The sequence below is a fragment of the Lytechinus variegatus genome, chromosome 5 (genome assembly GCF_018143015.1).
Source record: "Lytechinus variegatus isolate NC3 chromosome 5, Lvar_3.0, whole genome shotgun sequence".
In the NCBI taxonomy this organism is placed as follows: domain Eukaryota; kingdom Metazoa; phylum Echinodermata; class Echinoidea; order Temnopleuroida; family Toxopneustidae; genus Lytechinus; species Lytechinus variegatus.
In genome coordinates, this window is record NC_054744.1 from 13,510,713 (window position 1) to 13,528,172 (window position 17,460).

Consider the following 17,460-nt stretch of genomic DNA (forward strand, 5'->3'; position numbering starts at 1 on the left):
AAGTAAACATATATGAATACCCGTTTACCAGGTTACTTATTTGCATATAGTTGAAAACAGATATTGCAGAATGCTTTTTTATAACCAGAAAATCATATAATGAAAATCAATGTAATTGAGGGACGGATGGTATTAGGAGGGTTAGGAAAAAAGTGGTAAGGAGTTAGGAAAAAGTCTCATGAATAGGGATATAATTTTCCACAATATAGTTCAATGAACCCCCCCAATATAATTTATGAATAGAAACCAATTCAAAGAATAGATTCATTTCAATAACTACATCTTTGATGAAATTTAAAAGTAAGTGCATTATCATAGTACGTGAAATTACTATATTAACTGAACTGAATTATCGTAGATAAAGTGAAATAAATATTCAAGATCAGCCTGCACTTTATAGAGAGACAGTGTGCAGATGATGTAAAAATATTGCAAATAAATTATGCAAGAAAAGCTGACAAGAGATTTGAAATAAGTGAGAAAAAATGGGGGGAAAAATATGGGAGGAGAATTTGAAGTAGAGTAGGGTAGGGAGTAAGCACTATGCAAAGATTGCAGACCCTGAGTGTAGAGATTAGGCTGGTGACATTTCCAATTTCCTGAGTCCTGCCAAATCCGGTTAGCGTTTGATGCACTCGTTTCTCTCTCCCATAATATGGGACAGATGCCTAGTCATTCCTGAAATAAAGGCTTCCCTTTCGACCCGACTGGAGCTGCTCGCTCTGTCTCTCTGGCATTCACACGCTGGATTGTAATTAATTCTCTGCCCCATTGTGCACATTCAGAAGGGTTATTCTTCCTGAGGCTGCTGAATGTATTCATAGTTTGAAGCATTGCTAATCGTCTCCATTCTAATATTCTCTTTCTTCTACGTCCCCTCCCTCGATTTTCATCTTTTTTTTCTTTTCCTTTCACCCCCCTTTTTTCCTGCACTCACCTTCCCCCTCCCTCTTTTTATTTCTTCAGTCTTTCATAATGAAGGGTGATGAAAATATTTATGAAGCATTGATAACTTGCTATCTGCTATTTCTTATCTCTTCATGAAGGCTGTCCACTTTTTTTTTTACTTTTAACTGATATTTTATACATATACTTCTTTTTTTTTAGCCCTGTGCCTTTCCTGTTCTTTGCTTTTTATTTATCTGTTCGTGCTATATCTTTCACTGTTGGTTTGTAGACATTTAGGACTGTAAAGTTTTTGTATCTCCATCTCATATGTTCTTTTTAGCCACATTCTCTTTTGTGGTTTCCTTCATTTATATCTAATCATCAAATAGTCTTCGAAGGTTATTGTTTGAAGCATTTCTAATCTCTATTGAACTCTTTTACTGTTCTTGAAATCCCCCGGTTCTACGTCGCCAGCTATTTCTTCTATCTTTATTCCTTAGGAGACTTCCATGACGATTATCAATGTAAAATATCTTCTTTTTCTCTTCTCAGAATTTGTGCTGCATCAATATCAAGGGTTGCAGATGGAATGATTTTTGGAAATACAAACTTCCCCACAGGTATTTTCCTACTCTTTCGGAGTGAAATTGATATTTTCTTTCAAGATACTATGTGAATAATGAAATTGATTTCTTTGGGGGACAGTAAGAGGAAAGCATTCAAACTAGGATGAGAAAATGTAATATGTGTCACTACCCCCCCTTTTCTTTCATTGGGAGAAATATGAGAGCTTTAAATACTTAATGTGATGGTGCAACATATCCTTTGCATACAAACAGCTTCCATTCATTGAAACCCAATATGAAGTAAAGGAAATAAAAAAAAACTGCTGGGATTTAATGCTTCAATTCTGAACGAGCAAGCGCTTACTGTCCAAAGCCCATGCTGTGAGCTGTCTCTTGTGTGCTCACTGTCTACACAATTGAAACACCCTCATTAATAATCATGATTAATTGACATTTATCTATCCTCACAAGCCTCGCAATGCTAGTCTACAAACTCAGTCCCCTTTCACTTCGCACTGATTGCAATAAACACACAACACTAGTTACCTTCGCACCATAGGTCCAGGGTAAAATGATCAAGGCCAAAGCCAGTTCACACTTTCCCCCGAATGCCAAGTGTAACATGAGGTTTGGTACAGTGCATTGACCAATTGAGAGGAATAAAATACCAAACTAAACGGTCAGAAGGATGGTATTATTATTTCTTCAGTATAAGATTCAATGTCCTCACGTGCTTGATAGGCCTATGAAATTACCCAGAAGTTGGCCAGTCGTGTGTCAGTGCTGAAATTTTCCTTAATACATTTTTCTTAAGGTGTGAAAATTCCACCTATATTCATTCATTCCAGAGGGCAAAAATCAAAATTGTATATAGGTTGTGATTGGAGTGAAAAATCTCCATTCGAGCATACCCAAATTCTCTTAATCAGTTATGTCTGTAAATTATCCTTCCTCTGCGATCATGTAGTATTGGCGACTTTGGATATGTTTTTAATTGATTTTCAGTATCGGTGGATCTGCAGAACCATATTAAACCACAAACTTTTTCCAGAATATTGTCATGTTTAAATTTTAAAAGAGTGACAGACAAGAATAAATGAAAGTAACTCTGATTTGACCTTTCATTTTTTTACTTCCATGGTTTGATGTCTTCGAAAACCATGTTTCTTGGGTAAGATTGTGCCGAATGAACGCAGCCTTTAAGTATCTCTTTCATGGAGATCATGGAGCATGGGTGTCTTATACCCCTTTCATAAACCCAATTAAAATGAATTAGGCGGCTAATAGCAGCATAATTTGGTCGTAAAATTGGAGGAGGACAAGAGTTATCCGCATTACTCTGATGCTGCTATTATCCGCATAATAGCGGCATCGGGATAAGATTTTGAGTTTATGAACGCATTTCCAAATAATGCGGATAATTGCCATGGTGCGGTCACAAGGTCACCCTTTTCCAACACAACCGCATCGGAGGGGGCGTGTCCAGTTGTCATGGCGATTATCCGCCTTTTTCAGGACGGGCGCTCGTAAAAATAATGCGGCTTATTTTCGGAGTTTATGAACGCAATTTTTATTGAATTATCCGCATTACTCTTAGGCGGCTAATTGGAGGATAGGTTTATGAAAAGGGTATTTGTCATCTTGATTGACCCCATCAGAAGGAGTAAATATACCCTTTACAATATCAACACCATGACATCATTATCCTTCCCTTTAATCCTTGTAGTCTTCATTCACAGACTCTATTTCGACCATTGTCTACATTTTACACATGATGTGGCGAAATGTGCCAAACATGTGTGAAGATATCTCTTCCCTGAAGAACGATTGTGTCTCTAGAAGCTAAAACTTGTTTTATGAGGCCATAGACCTTACTAAGAGTAGGATCAATGATGAGGCAAAGCAGTCTCCAAAACTACATCTCATGGTGGTTTTCAAAACATGTTTGGAAGATATCACTTCCAAGACCGCTTTGACTGTTCACATTAGGCCCTTCATGTCAGAATAGTGTCCACTAAACTAGTTGCCATTAAACCATAGGATTGTAATGAGAACAACAACTATAGGCTTACATGTACACAGAAAAGGGAACTTTGACTAATTTGAATATATATTTAGCATTGAGAGCCTCCTGTCCCAGTCCCTTGATAATCAACGAGCCTGAAGCTTGTGATGTGTTTTGGGAAAATCATCATGGAATCTCCACTTGGAATCATAAATCATTAATACATGTGATAATTTTTCGGTACAAAGTGTCAGTTGGGTCATTGAAACATCACATATCAACCACTTCGGTCTAAAGTGTATATTAGATTGCCTGGCTCTATCCAGAAAAGAAATACATATTTCGTCATATCCATACAATGCAGTTCAATTTGGTTGTACCTTTAAAGCTTTTCAACTCGACTCATTGGAGTAATACTTTTTAAAATACAGTGTGAAAACTCTCACCATCTCACCACTTTACCAAGTACGCCTGTCACTCCTAATCTCCAGAATTGTTGCGCTATTCCCAATGTGTTAGGCAAACTGGGCATGAATGCAAGTCTTAAGCAAACCAGTCAAATATTTTCATATCCATATTCAAGGGAATTTCATCGCCTGAGGCATACATGTATGTATAGGAGAAGAGGATGAAGAAGGAGATTTGTTGGAGAGGGAGAGAAAAGAAAAAGGAGAGGAATTTTTACCTTCAAAGTGTAGGCCTTCGGTGCAGAATATGAAAATATGAATTATCTATACTGAAAATCATTTTTTTACACAGAAAATTAATTTTTGAATTCCATTCCTCTGTTTATTCAATAAAAATAAGATGCATTTTTAATATGATGTTCTTGATGTAAAAAAAAATGTTTTATTATTTTTAATTTTTGAAAGCCCACGCAATAATTGAAAAGAAACCAAATAATACAACTCTAGTACGATGATTCAAGATGAGGAATTTTTAGTCTAAAATTGTTTGTTTAGTTGTGGTGCAGATATTAACCCTGAATAAAGAGAAAACATAATGTTGATTTCTATCTGTACCCCTTTCCATAGCCCATCCTCCAATTAGCCGCCTAAGAGTAATGCGGATAATTCAATAAAAATTGCGTTCACAAACTCCGAAAATGAGCCGCATTATTTTTACAAGCGCCCGTTCTGAAAAAGGCGGATAATCGTCATGACAACTGGACACGCCCCCTCCGTTGCGGTTGTGTTGGAAAAGGGTGATCTTGCGACCGCACCATGGCAATTATCCGCATTATTTGGAAATGCGTCCATAACTCAAAATCTTGTCCCGATGCTGCTATTATGCGGATAATAGCAGCATCGGATATTATGCGGATAATAGCAGCAGCAAAATAATGCGGATAACTCTGGTCCTCCAATTTTACGACCAAATTATGCTGCTATTAGCCGCATAATTGCGTTTATGAAAGGGGTATGTGATGATTATTAGAGGGTATTCTTGACGATTATGCCAAATGGGAATAAATCCCCTTGTCAGCTATCTAATTTGTGTTAATCCTGGTAAGAAGATTTGATCAAATGTCAGCAGTCTCTTGTCACTTTTGTAATGAGGTGCTAATCTTTTGATGTAGATAATATGATTTTGCCCAGTGGAAAATCCCTTGTTTGTATATGTGATAATCTACAGAAATCCTTGGGAAGTTCATCTTATTGGTTGGATTTTTGTTGTTGTTGACTATTCCCTGAAATGAACAAGAACCTCAGCATATTAACCTTTTCGACAAGAACACTTCTTTACTGTGCAGATGCGTGTTGTATAACTATGTACATATATTAAACAACAGTTATCTTTGGTAGATTCTCTCATGTCAGTAACATTTTTTAAAATCTTAAAATGATTACTTTTTTGTTGCTTATATGAATTAATGTGGGGGCATTCTAGAATGTCAAACAATGACAATCAGAACCTCTGATTATCGGACCAGTGTATACTACAAACGTGCCTATATACATTCATAATTCCCTTGAAATTTTGTGTAACGGGATAATCTTGAATAGATTAAAAAATATAGCCTAATGTGAAAGCCTCCAATTAATTAAGTAATCTTCAGATATCTAAGAATCTGGGATTTCTGAATAGAACCATATAAAGTCATATGTAAACAGAACTTTGTATGACGTGTTCATGATGTGATAATGGAAGTAGTGTGTTGTCAATTTTCAGATCATCTCTTGATTTCTAATGATTTAGTTTTTCTCCTTTCCTGCATCTTAAATTTGAATTGTTTATGATTCTCTCATCAATCTACTAGTATCCTCAGAAAGGAGGCAATGATTATAATTTTTCCCAGCAGGCTTGCATGCCTCCTTTTTACCCGGTAATGGATTATATATATATTTTTTTTCTCTCTTATACTCGGCATTTGAAGTGTGTATGGTTTTGTCTTATTATCATGCAACATTTGCCCTCGTTTGTGAATCTTAATTTGAAGTGTATATGTTCTACTTTTTTACATCAGACAACATGATATATATACCTAAGAAATCATATGAAACAAAGAGTTTCAAGATTGATTGAATACTTGACATGATATATTGAATGTAAAATGCATTTAATAACACTGTCAGTTAATATGAAGATGGATATGATGATGGATGGATGTGGATTAGTATGGAAGGGGTGCTTCAAGGATTATGAGGGGGAAAGCAGAGGAGTACAAAGGCCGGATTTTAATAAAATCACATTAAGCAGGGTCCTACTGAGAGAACAATTCTCGAAACTGAAGTTGCTACCCTGGGTAATTATGATGTCATTGTTCGTATTATTATCAATAAAAATGGAAACATTTCTACTTCCATAGCCCTAAACATGCTAAAGGCCTGGTCACACTGCCCGAGCGTTGTTGGAGCGGTCGTGGAGCGGTAGGGAAGGAGGGTCAAATTTCGCTTTCCAAATTGGGGAAAAAATCGACAAACAAAAATCGAAAACAATCGAAATCGAAAATGGTAAACGGTAGCGAGTGGTCATGATTTTTTTCTCTCCGCTCCATGACCTCTCCAACAACGCTCGGGCGGTGTGACCATGCCTTAAATTCGGTCTCGGGTCTTGCGTGACCTCGGAGAATGAGTGTGAATTGGGTATGCATTGTTGGAATTCATGCAGTCAAAAGTTTTGAGCTTGAATGAGGTGTCATCATACCCAAGGTCCCTGGATATGGAAATGACTGTTATGTAATGATTCACAGGCTTCCAGACATTCATATCCTGGAGATTATTATTATCCATTGTGTCATGAGGTATATGTATCACACGTCATTGGGAAACATGGATCATTTATTAGGTTTGGGGGATGTGGGGGGGGTATTTTGAACTTTCAACACTAGGACATAGAATACGACACTCCCCTGAAAGAAAGAAACAAAAAAAAGATAAATAATTGAAAAAAAAAAGAAATGAATACACACATATATACATACACACCCACACACATACACATACATACACACAACAAAAACAATGAATAGTTTAAAAAAGATAATTATCGAAAATATATATATTTCATATATAATAAAAAAAATAGCAGAAAAAAAACAAATTCAATTAAATTGATAATGAAATATCTTACAGTTTATTATTACTAATACATATTATTTACAAGCGCAGAGATTTTGGATGGTATTGCACCATTGTAATATTATTGATAAAGTTATAACATAGATAGATTGAAATTGATTTGTTATGACTTCTGGATTTACATGGTTTTGATCCTTTGTGCATAGAGCTAATAATAGCTCTATGCTTTGTGTGTGTGTCCGATCAATTATCCAATGCGAATATCTCAGATTTATAAAAAAATGTACATCAACATGGATTATTATATCTTTTATTCACCCTCATTAATATTTACAGTTGGGCAATTCCACAGGTTGGTCCAAATCATGTAACGTGAGTAACCGACACATTCCAAAGATTTGCCAGGAGCATAATAGAATTTCCCAAGTTTTGTTTTTATACAAAGGATAGTCAGACTGTGTACTTTGTTGTGATAAGGAGATCTTTAGTTCCTATCAATAATAATGGAGTTACAGCTCCAAGTATGAGTCAAGGGGTCTCCAAATGTAACATGAGTAACCGTGGAATAGCCCAGTTGGTTATATTCCTAATGTATGAGGAATCTTTGGAGGAAAAAAATAATGTATATTCCTCTGAAAATGCCATTCTCTGTATCCATTAGGTGCAGAATATTTTATGAGGAATAAAGTATTCTGCATGCTATAAGAGCGGCCATGATCGCACAAGCTTGTATTGTAATGAAGGATGTATTGTCAAGTTTGAACTGAATCGAGCTCATTAATTAATGATCACCATTGCTTTATTGTATTGGGTGTCGTCGTTTCTTTTCCCAAGACATGGTTTGGCCACTGGAAAGCTTTGTAAATCAAGTCAAAACATGGTGTGAACAAAATATGCACTTCAAAATCAGCCTCATATGTGACTGGAATCTGGAATAGAACCAAAATATAACTTGAGCCTACAATATATTTCCCAACAGACTCCAGTAGCTGGTTTCAGACCGCCTCGAAGTTCGCCAGTTCCAGGTATTCTCTGATCGGGAAATTTTCCCCGATCAGAAAATACCAGGTATTTTGGTAATGTGAAAGCAAACTACGCGTAATCTCCCCGAAAGAAAATACCCGCTAAATAGTAGGTACTTGGCGAAATTACGAGAACTTTCGTGGGGATTTTTCCAAGGTCGCAGGTATTTTGGCGATGTGAAAGCAAATTACGGGAACTTTTATCCCAGCGTGTCGTTGGGCGCGGCGGCGTGGGTGGCTGCTGGGCTAGAGATTTTGAATCTCCCGCCTTGCCTGCTTATCAGACCACACTGCGCATGCTCGTAACTTCGGGAACTTATCCCGAAGGATGTGTTTCGGGGTGGTGTGAATGCAGGAATAATTAACGGGTATTTTTTAGCCTTAAAAAGTTCCCGTAATTTAACGGGGATTCTTGTGATCGAGGCGGTTTGAAACCGCCTACTGTTACTGAACCCCTATTAAGACGACATTTCCAGTTTGTTAAAAAGCACAAAAAACCAAAAAACAAAACAAACAAAAATAAATGTTTGATGTAATGATGGTATAATGATGAAAATCCATTATTAAAGACTAATAAAGATTTATGAAAAAAAATTCTTAAAAAAAAAAACTTCCTACATATGATAGCTGTCCCGTGTAATGTGATATAGATTCCCCAAATAACAATTGGTTTATGTATTTAAAGTTTTTTTTTTTGAAGAAGCATCAAGAGAGTCCCTTTCAATTTTCTGAATTTTTGTCGTATCGCATTTGGGTGCATGTATCACAATAGTAATTCATTTCATGAATAAACTCCTTAACTCAAATTCATTAATGGATGTAGCCACACATTCATAAATGGGTTTTTATGCCTTATTTTAGTAATATGCTTTTATTATTTAACCTTCTTGACATTAGGGCGAACTTCACTTTAAGGAACCTTTAACATGGATGATAAGGTCATTCAAAGAAGAATAAAGACCATTTACATCCTCCATGTTATTATCAATACAGTTGATTGTTATATTGTCAACTGTTTATCTTTGGCTAAACGCAGCAAGGATATTGATTCGTTTGTAGAGAGTTCTGACGATGAAACCAAATTGACCATAAGCATCTCGTGGTTGCGCTTGAAAGGGAAAAAAAATAATCAATAATTCATGCAATCGTCAGATTCTCCTAATAAGATTTGGTAACTGTGGGAGCAATTATACTGGTGAGTATTTCTCTCATTTCATCACTTTTGTTATTTGATGCCGCGTCTGCCGCAAGGTAAAGATGAATGTATTCTGGTTTCCGCACACTCTACTCGACTTGAACAATATGAGATGACATAGGGACTCATTCATATCAAAGAAAAATCAAAACATGAATTTTACTGTATAATTTAGATTGCACAGGAATACATCACCATGATTATGTAAGTTTACCTGTAGGCAAATGAATGGCCCATTACTTAAAGGTAAATTCTAGTTTTGGTAACGATATCAAAATGAGTTCGTACAGAATCCAACGAAATGACCACCAAAGTGTCTGTATATATGTGCCAAAGGATTCTGGAAGAAATTGTGTAATTGCTGAGAAATTAGCAAATAAGCACAGGATTCGGGTAGAGCGTCGGGCCCGACGCTCTAAGCAATAATTATACATTGTCCCACGTGCGCTTATCTGTGTTGGGGATCTTTGATGTGAACATTTTTCAGCGTAGATTTCAAGATTTCACAAAGTTCAGTTAATGTAACTGTACCAGATCTAGATCCTCTGATATACTGACAATTAAGCCTTGTTTTACAGACTTTCTCATGAAATCAGTGTTTACTGCAACTACTGGAATTTCTCTTTAAAATATGTGTGACAGCTGAATGCTCCTATTGCATTCTGTGCAAATCTTTTTCGATTGATTTTCATAATTGATCTTGCTGATATTATGTATCAGCTCTTTAATTTCAACATAAAAAGATATGGATCACGATGCAACATCAGGAAAAAGAATCAGGGTACGGTAAAACAAAGGTTAGCAATTAATTGTACGCTTGATTTTCACGATTGATTGTACATTGTAGTCTATGGAATCGATCGTAGAAAAATGGTCTATGATCATTGCTAAGCATTGTGTTATGGGTCCCAGATTTCTGGGTGGAAGGCGATTGATTAAAAAAACCCAACCTGCCTGATTCTTACCAATATCTCCTGGTGTGAATGACTCTCTATTCCGCATGAGGGAGTGAGTGCTCATGGCTTTGTGAAAGGAATGGAAGATTGTCGGTAACTACGTGACGTGAATGAATATTGTATGATTTCATCTCTCAATTCAACTTATATGTATTTATAAGCGAAGTTCCCATTGTGCAGTTGTGGTTTTTAGACATATTTTGGGTGTTTTTATAACATGCTATATTTTTTTTAGATTGATAAATATCTTTCTTTTGATCTATAGTTCTTTTTTATGAAATGATATTATATACAATGTATCTGATACTGAAGATCTTTCACATCAAGGTATATATATATACCTCTTGTGTATACAGCATAGAAGTATAATGATGATAATAGTAATTGGATTTATAGAGCAATTATTCCAGAGGTTCCAAAGCGTTGTTAACGGTATAAAATAATATGGTTTATGATCAAGAGAAAGAGGATATTCACAAAAATTTCACTGTTTTGTTAATTTTCACTCTTTTATTCAAACCAATCGGGTCTGTGGATTGCATACCCCTTTCATATTTGCACTCCTTTGAATAGAATATGCCTCCCCTAATGCCCCCACCTGGGTGGAGAGTGGCTAATGTGGATTTATGCATTCATTGGATGCAGAGATATTGCAATTGCAGCATATTTCATCCAATCGTGTATTCCTGTCTGGTTGCGTAGCCTCCCATGGTTTTTGTTAATGTCAGATGTAATGCTTTGGGGATCCACCGATGAACATCAATTAGCATTTCAAAAGATGAACTTTGCTGATAGGAAGAGAATCATGTATTTTATCTCTGATATCGTCATTTGCAAGATGATTTGAGGCAGCTGTAGTTTGTATTTTCCATAATTGTGATGTGGTAAATCGACAACTCCCTGGGTGTTTTGTGATATTTTAAAAGGGTGTCATACATGTATATATAGGGACAGATTTTCTTTTCAAATATTAAAAGTACAATGATTTTAATAGAAGTGATTCAATGGGGACATGGATTTTTTTTAAACTGCTAATGTTTGTTTAACATTTATAGTATTTCTTCTCAGAAATAATTTATTTTTGATATGTAATATATGGCAGTAACAAAATGACAAGAATTAGAAATCCATTTCTTTTGTGGCATTATGCTCAACATCTTCATTAACTGCATGTCACATGGATTTTGTCAGTTTAACTATTTGACTCTTTTATTTTCTCCTTTGTTGGAATAAGCACATGTATGTACAAATAAAGCTGATAATAGTTGTAATAAGTGCTTAATAGATCAAAACCATGTCTCTATTTACCATTTGACAGATTTCCATGGCCATTGCTTGCTTTTTTTCCCAAAAAATTACAGAACCTTACAAAAATGATAGGTAGGCTATACATCCATCTATATTGAATTCCACATCTGTTGGTAAAAACGTAATTCTGCACTAAGTGCACTTCATGTCATTTTCTGTCAAGAATCATTCAAATTGAACTAAAATATTTGAAATCATTTCAATCAAATCAGTTTGCTGAAATCTGATGTAAGAAAAAGAAATCTGGTATAGGCCTCTATATGTTGAGGGAGTGTGGAGATAGGGAAGGTGTCATTCAGGTGTAACGAATCGTTTCACCATGATGAGGTTATTAATTGCCTGTTGTTACACCATACACCCAGCAGGATATTGAATGTAGTCTGCGATCACAGACTTGGATGGGATGATTAAAACTATTCCCTTTTTTTGCCAGGAGCACTAGCCAAGCCTTTATAGCGAGACCTTCACCATTGATAAAATTATGGGGGCCAGCTCGAGGAATAAGAAAAAGGGGCCAGGGGTTCAAAGCTTATGAAACGGTTTCTTTGGATTTTGAAAAATCTTTTAAATTTTCATAGACTTTTTATTAGGAGAGATGTAGAGAGAGAGAGAGAAGGGGTGACTGGTGAGACCTCGTTAGAGAGTGATAAAGTGATGAAGTAAAATGGGCCAAGAGAAAGAGATCAAGAAATGAAAATGGGAAGTATATTGATTTGAATCTAATCAATGAAGGAATACCCTATCTATTGCCGAGCCACAAGATCATTCCTTGGAGTATGAAAGGTCAGCCGGAGTGTCTTGGGATGGACAAAGGCATGGAGTGTGTGCACACGTGTGAACGGCCCCGCCTCCCTGCCTGGAGATGCTGAAATTTGAGCCTGGTGAGGAAGATCATTGAGATGGGGAAATTATTTGCTAATGACAAAGAGATCTTCACCACTGTCATCATCAGTGGCCATGGGTTCCCCTTGATAGAAGAGTAACAGGGATGGGCTATTGTCAAAATGCACTGTTGAACTTGGGGCAAAGAGCAAAAACAGCTGTTCAAAGACCATCTTGCCTGACACAGGGTTCTGCTGTATAATTAATGACAGGAGTGGAAGGCAGTGGATTAAAACCTCTTTCCAATATATCACTCGCAAAATTTACCAATTGAAACGGTTCAGGATGTGTTCATTATTGCATGAAATGTAAAAAAAATAATGGGTTGCTTTTCCTTTGCTTTTTGTGAATGCACAGTTATGAGCTACATGTACAGGCTATTAACCTAGATTATGCAGAGAGCAAGATAAGTTGAGGTATAGATAAAAACTGACACGAAAGGGTCTACTGAGATATGAAAAAAAGAGGTTTACAAATGGGAAATGAGAATGGAATGATCAAGTTATATGAAGGGAATTGTTTGATCCACCCGTGTGTGGGGGGGGGGTAGACAGGTGAAGAAGATGTAAGGGGGGGGGGGTGGTTCCATGATAACTGCTCTGCTGTAAATTCCACACACTAATGGAATCACCAACTACATTCCTGGATTTAACATGATACCTAAAGTTGCTAACGTACACCCCCAAAAAAATTCTATTGCAACCTAGAGCCCAACTCCATATCTTAGATGAAATTAAGCCGGGAGAAATTGTTGCAGGAGCAAATGTTGTGTCACATTCGAAAGGGATATTTTGGAGAAGGCTATATTGCACTATATTAATGAAATACACCTTTAAATCTTTACAAATTTAGTTTGTGTGGGAAAATTTGATAATAAAGATTAATATAAAATAGGAACTTTTCCCCCACTTCTATTCATTTCAAATTAATGTTTGCAGTGAATGAAATAGTGATTAGCCTCCTCTCTTCCTGCTTTTCTCCCCTCTTTCTCCTGCTCATCTCCTATGCACCTTTGCTTTCCACCATCCCCTCCTCTCACCCCCCCCCAATTTCCTACCCTTCTCTTTCCCCTTCTCTCCCACCCCTCCCTCTTCTCATTCTGCTTCTCCTTATTCCCCTTCTTCCCTCTCCCTCTTCCTCTCCACCTTTCCCCCTTCCCCTCCTTCCCTCCCCCTTCTCCCCCTCCTCCTTTTTCATATTTTCTGGTGATTTAAGAGAGTGGAGTACTCTAATCAGATGATGCGGGGATGTATCTTCCCTATCACTCCAATCTGTGTTTCATACTGGTCTAGAAGCTGATTCTTGTCACCTTTAACAACAGCCCGCCAGCGATCTAACATCTCCTCCATCAAGACCGAGGTTGTGTTCATTACTTGTCTTTCTTGTGTCTGGGTTTTTTCGTTTCATACTTCTTCAACACCAAATCTTTAGCTTTAAATCATTTTTTTCAACTCTTATTTTTGTACTAAAATTTGTTGAGGATCATGTCAGCTAGGGGTCACTTTTGTTTTGAATTATGAGTTGGAATCATTAAATGTGAACTGGAGTCATTATAATCAATTATGAATTACCAGTAATCATGATTCCAAAAATGCGTCACTCAACTCAAAATAGTTGACTCCCAAATGATGAAAATAATTTATATACTGCAAATTGCAAATTGCCTCTAAGTGGTTGAGAGAAAGGAAATATGAAGTGAAAAAGAAATAGAAATACTTAGCACTACAAAATGTATCATAAACTAATATTACAAATTGCAACTAGTACTCACCAGATCATGAATAAGGAATACCATTAAAATTGAGGTGATAATTATAAAGAGATGTGCATGTAACAAGCGACTCTCTTAGCTCTCTGATCTTTCTTCATGTTTTGTGATTTCTGCTATTTACTTTGCACTTGAAAATTTATCAGAAGTTTTATTTTACTGCAATAAAATGATGCTATTCTGAGTCAAATTTGATAAAGGAAGATTATTTGGATTTGAAGCACTTTTGCATTGAAAATAGAGTACTGCATGGCATTCTTTTTTTTCAGCATACGTAAACTTCAGATGCTGAGAGGTTTTATCAAATAAATCTAATTGATTCAGATAACTTCCCTGCTTTAGAATATTGCCTCGTTAGTAGTTTGAGGCAGTACCTAAATATCACCTTGTTTGACTTTGTAGGATTAATGGTTTGAGATGTCTGCAATTTCTTTGGTTGCGTTCATAAAACTGTCTGTTCCTACGAAATCGTGTCATTGATTGAGACATTGAAGCGAAGAGGGTTGTGTTCATGCTGTATTATGGCTTGTCTTATGTGTGAAGCTACGAGCGGTTTCACAGCTCATCTATCACTCTCTGAAAGATTATATGTTTACACAAGATTTTTGTTGCTGTGAAGTCACAGTGTGGAAAACAGTAATGTCTAAAATGATCTTTACGTGCAGACCTTAGCTTAGGCAACTTTACTACCAAAAGTGAGAGACACACATATACCACAGGATTCCTGTTGTATGCTTTTCACACTGCACATATTTTCCCGGGGATAAGCTTAGCCCACTTCAAGTTTCATACTATGTTTTAGCAAAGTGGGCTAGCACGGTGAATAGTACAGTACTCTCTGGCCCTGCAAAAAAGCGGGGTTAGCCGGCTTATTGTGCTAGCACCACAATTGCGGTGCTAATAGATGCAGTGTGAAACAAAACCGGGCTAAGCAAAAGTGGGTCTGAGCATTAGCCAATCACAGAAGTCAAAAGTGCATGTTAATCATGCTCTGTGTGGCAAAATCACCAATATTGATAAGCTGTGCAACAGTGCGGGTTAAGGCGTTAACCCCGGCTAAGCAAATAGTATGGGGTGAAGAAAGACATTCTGAAACCAAAAAAAAGATAGTATGGGGTTTAGCATAGTCCTGGGTTAAGGATAGTATGGGGTTAAGGAAAAGCAGTGTGAAAAGCATATTAGTGTCTTTTCTTCACTGATATTATTCCATCATAGAAGAATGGGGGGGGGGGGTGCTCTGAAAGACATTTAAGGGAATGGGCTAATATTACAAATCTTAACAAATACATGTTCTTAACTTTGATTCATGTTGTATTTAACATTGTTCATATGGATGAAAAGACACCTTGGGGAAACAAAATCACTTTCAAGATATCTGTGACTGAAAAATCATAATTTACTAAATATCCTGGGAAGATTTTTATTTTTTTATAATACATGTTAGTATATGGGATGAAATTAAGATTAACTTTAATTTGTGAATCACTAATGGTTTTGGGGTGCAATTTTTTTTTTTTTTTGAGGGGGGGGGGTCATTTTTTATGAATGAAATATCAAAGATTTGTAGTAAGACATCCACTCCACATGAAAATGTTACATTCTTGCATTTCATTTCTTTATTAGATGGGCAACTTTAACGTTCATCAAAAAGATGTGGTATTTTCACAGGTTCAATTTTAAATGCCATTTTAGCTTCAGTTGTCCGTATTCTGGTTTTATAAGATTTTATATGAACACAGTGTCTCCTGGCTTTAGGCGTCTTCCAGCATGCGTCCCTCACACTCAAGATATAGTGTCCGATATCATCAGTGGTCAACTAGGATCCAGGGTGTTTGCTTTCTATAACAAGAATAAATTAGATCGATGTCTCCAACAAACCCATCCGCAATGTAACAAGAACTTGATGATACATCATGGATAGGTGATATTTTATTTATCGTAACATCTTCTGTTCATATTTCTTTTATACAACAGCTTTATGGACTACCGGCATACAAGAAGTCAAAGGGAAATTGAGGATAAGGCTTTATCCAAAGAAATGAAGGTAAGTAATTACCGTAAGAAATTAACTATTCATCTCCTTTTCAAGGGCCAAATGTAGTTATGTGATATATTAGTGTAATTTTCCTTAAAAAAAATTATGACCGGTAGTAGAATAGATACTTGGTTATTTCGGAGCTATGGTCCCGGGAATTCTGAAAATATAGGCTGAGACAAGATGAGGACTTTTGTTTTTGCTAATATGATGGCCCCTTGTAAAGTCTTACTTAAAAATAACTAAATATGAAACAGAAATATTATGAGACGTTGTGCTATTGCAATTTTATTCCCGGTTTTCTTACCCCCCTCTTCTTGATGATACAGAGGGGATTCGAGGATCTGATTGATTTGATGCATTCATTTGCATTGACATTAGCTCCTCACTCTCCCGAAATGCGTGGCATTATTTCTGAAGTCTTATCGTCTCAAAAATCCTCTCCCTCTCGTAAGCCAAAATCAGGAATCTTAATGCCTCACAAGGGGAAAAACCTCTGGTTTCAAAGAGTTGATGACTTCAGCTCGCTGCTGTTGCTATGATTAATTCAGAGCGATGAAATTCTGCATTAATGCCCCAACCACAATCGGGGATGATTTTGTAAAATCCTTCTTGCGTTGCTCCCTTGTGCTGGCGCCTGAATGCCTTACAGCTGCCCGCAGTGCCGAGCCAAATTGCATTTCAGTTTCTCATCCTGCGGTGAATTGGTTCAGCACCGAGCCTTGGTTTAGGTGGCTGGAAGGGTTATTCTTGGTTTTGCAGACCTCTTCTTGATTACATGAAAATTGCACCAGTGCCATCAGTCGTGACCAGGCAAGGTAATTTTTTTTATAGCCCCTCTATACTCTTGGCAATCCCTTTGAAAGTGACGGTCATCATTCTGTTTTAGTTCGTAAACATTATTTGATTGTTTAAATTCTAAAACTGTTGTGGTGCAAATGAAATTGAATAAAAAGTGTTGAAGTAGATGTTGTTTTGCAATTTACATTGGATGAGAATCGGGTCAGAATCTTTACATACATTTTTTAAAAATGTGTATTTCTCACTTTTGGTATAAAACCATTTTTTGAGAATGATATGGGCTGAAAGCTTCAGGACATAGTTGTTTGCAGCTGTCTGAGAAGCAATCACTGAATTTGTTAGGTATCAAAATCGCAAAATACATCTGCTGAAATTCATGCTTATTTCTTATATTCAACAGCATAAGAGTTTTAGGACTTGCTTACAGATAGATATTAAACTGACGGTAGAATAGTGGCAAGAAAGATGGGGGGGTGGGGGAGATTTCATGAAACAAAAGTTTTAAATGAAAAT

At 36.6% G+C, this 17,460-nt stretch overlaps 1 long non-coding RNA gene across 1 annotated transcript; it reads left to right on the forward strand.

Annotated features, from left to right (window-relative positions):
• Positions 1-1,128: 1,128 nt before the first annotated feature.
• Positions 1,129-16,119, forward strand: LOC121415387. The gene is made up of 2 exons (XR_005970004.1): positions 1,129-1,508; positions 16,086-16,119. It is a non-coding gene; the product is annotated as an uncharacterized LOC121415387 (long non-coding RNA).
• Positions 16,120-17,460: the final 1,341 nt, after the last annotated feature.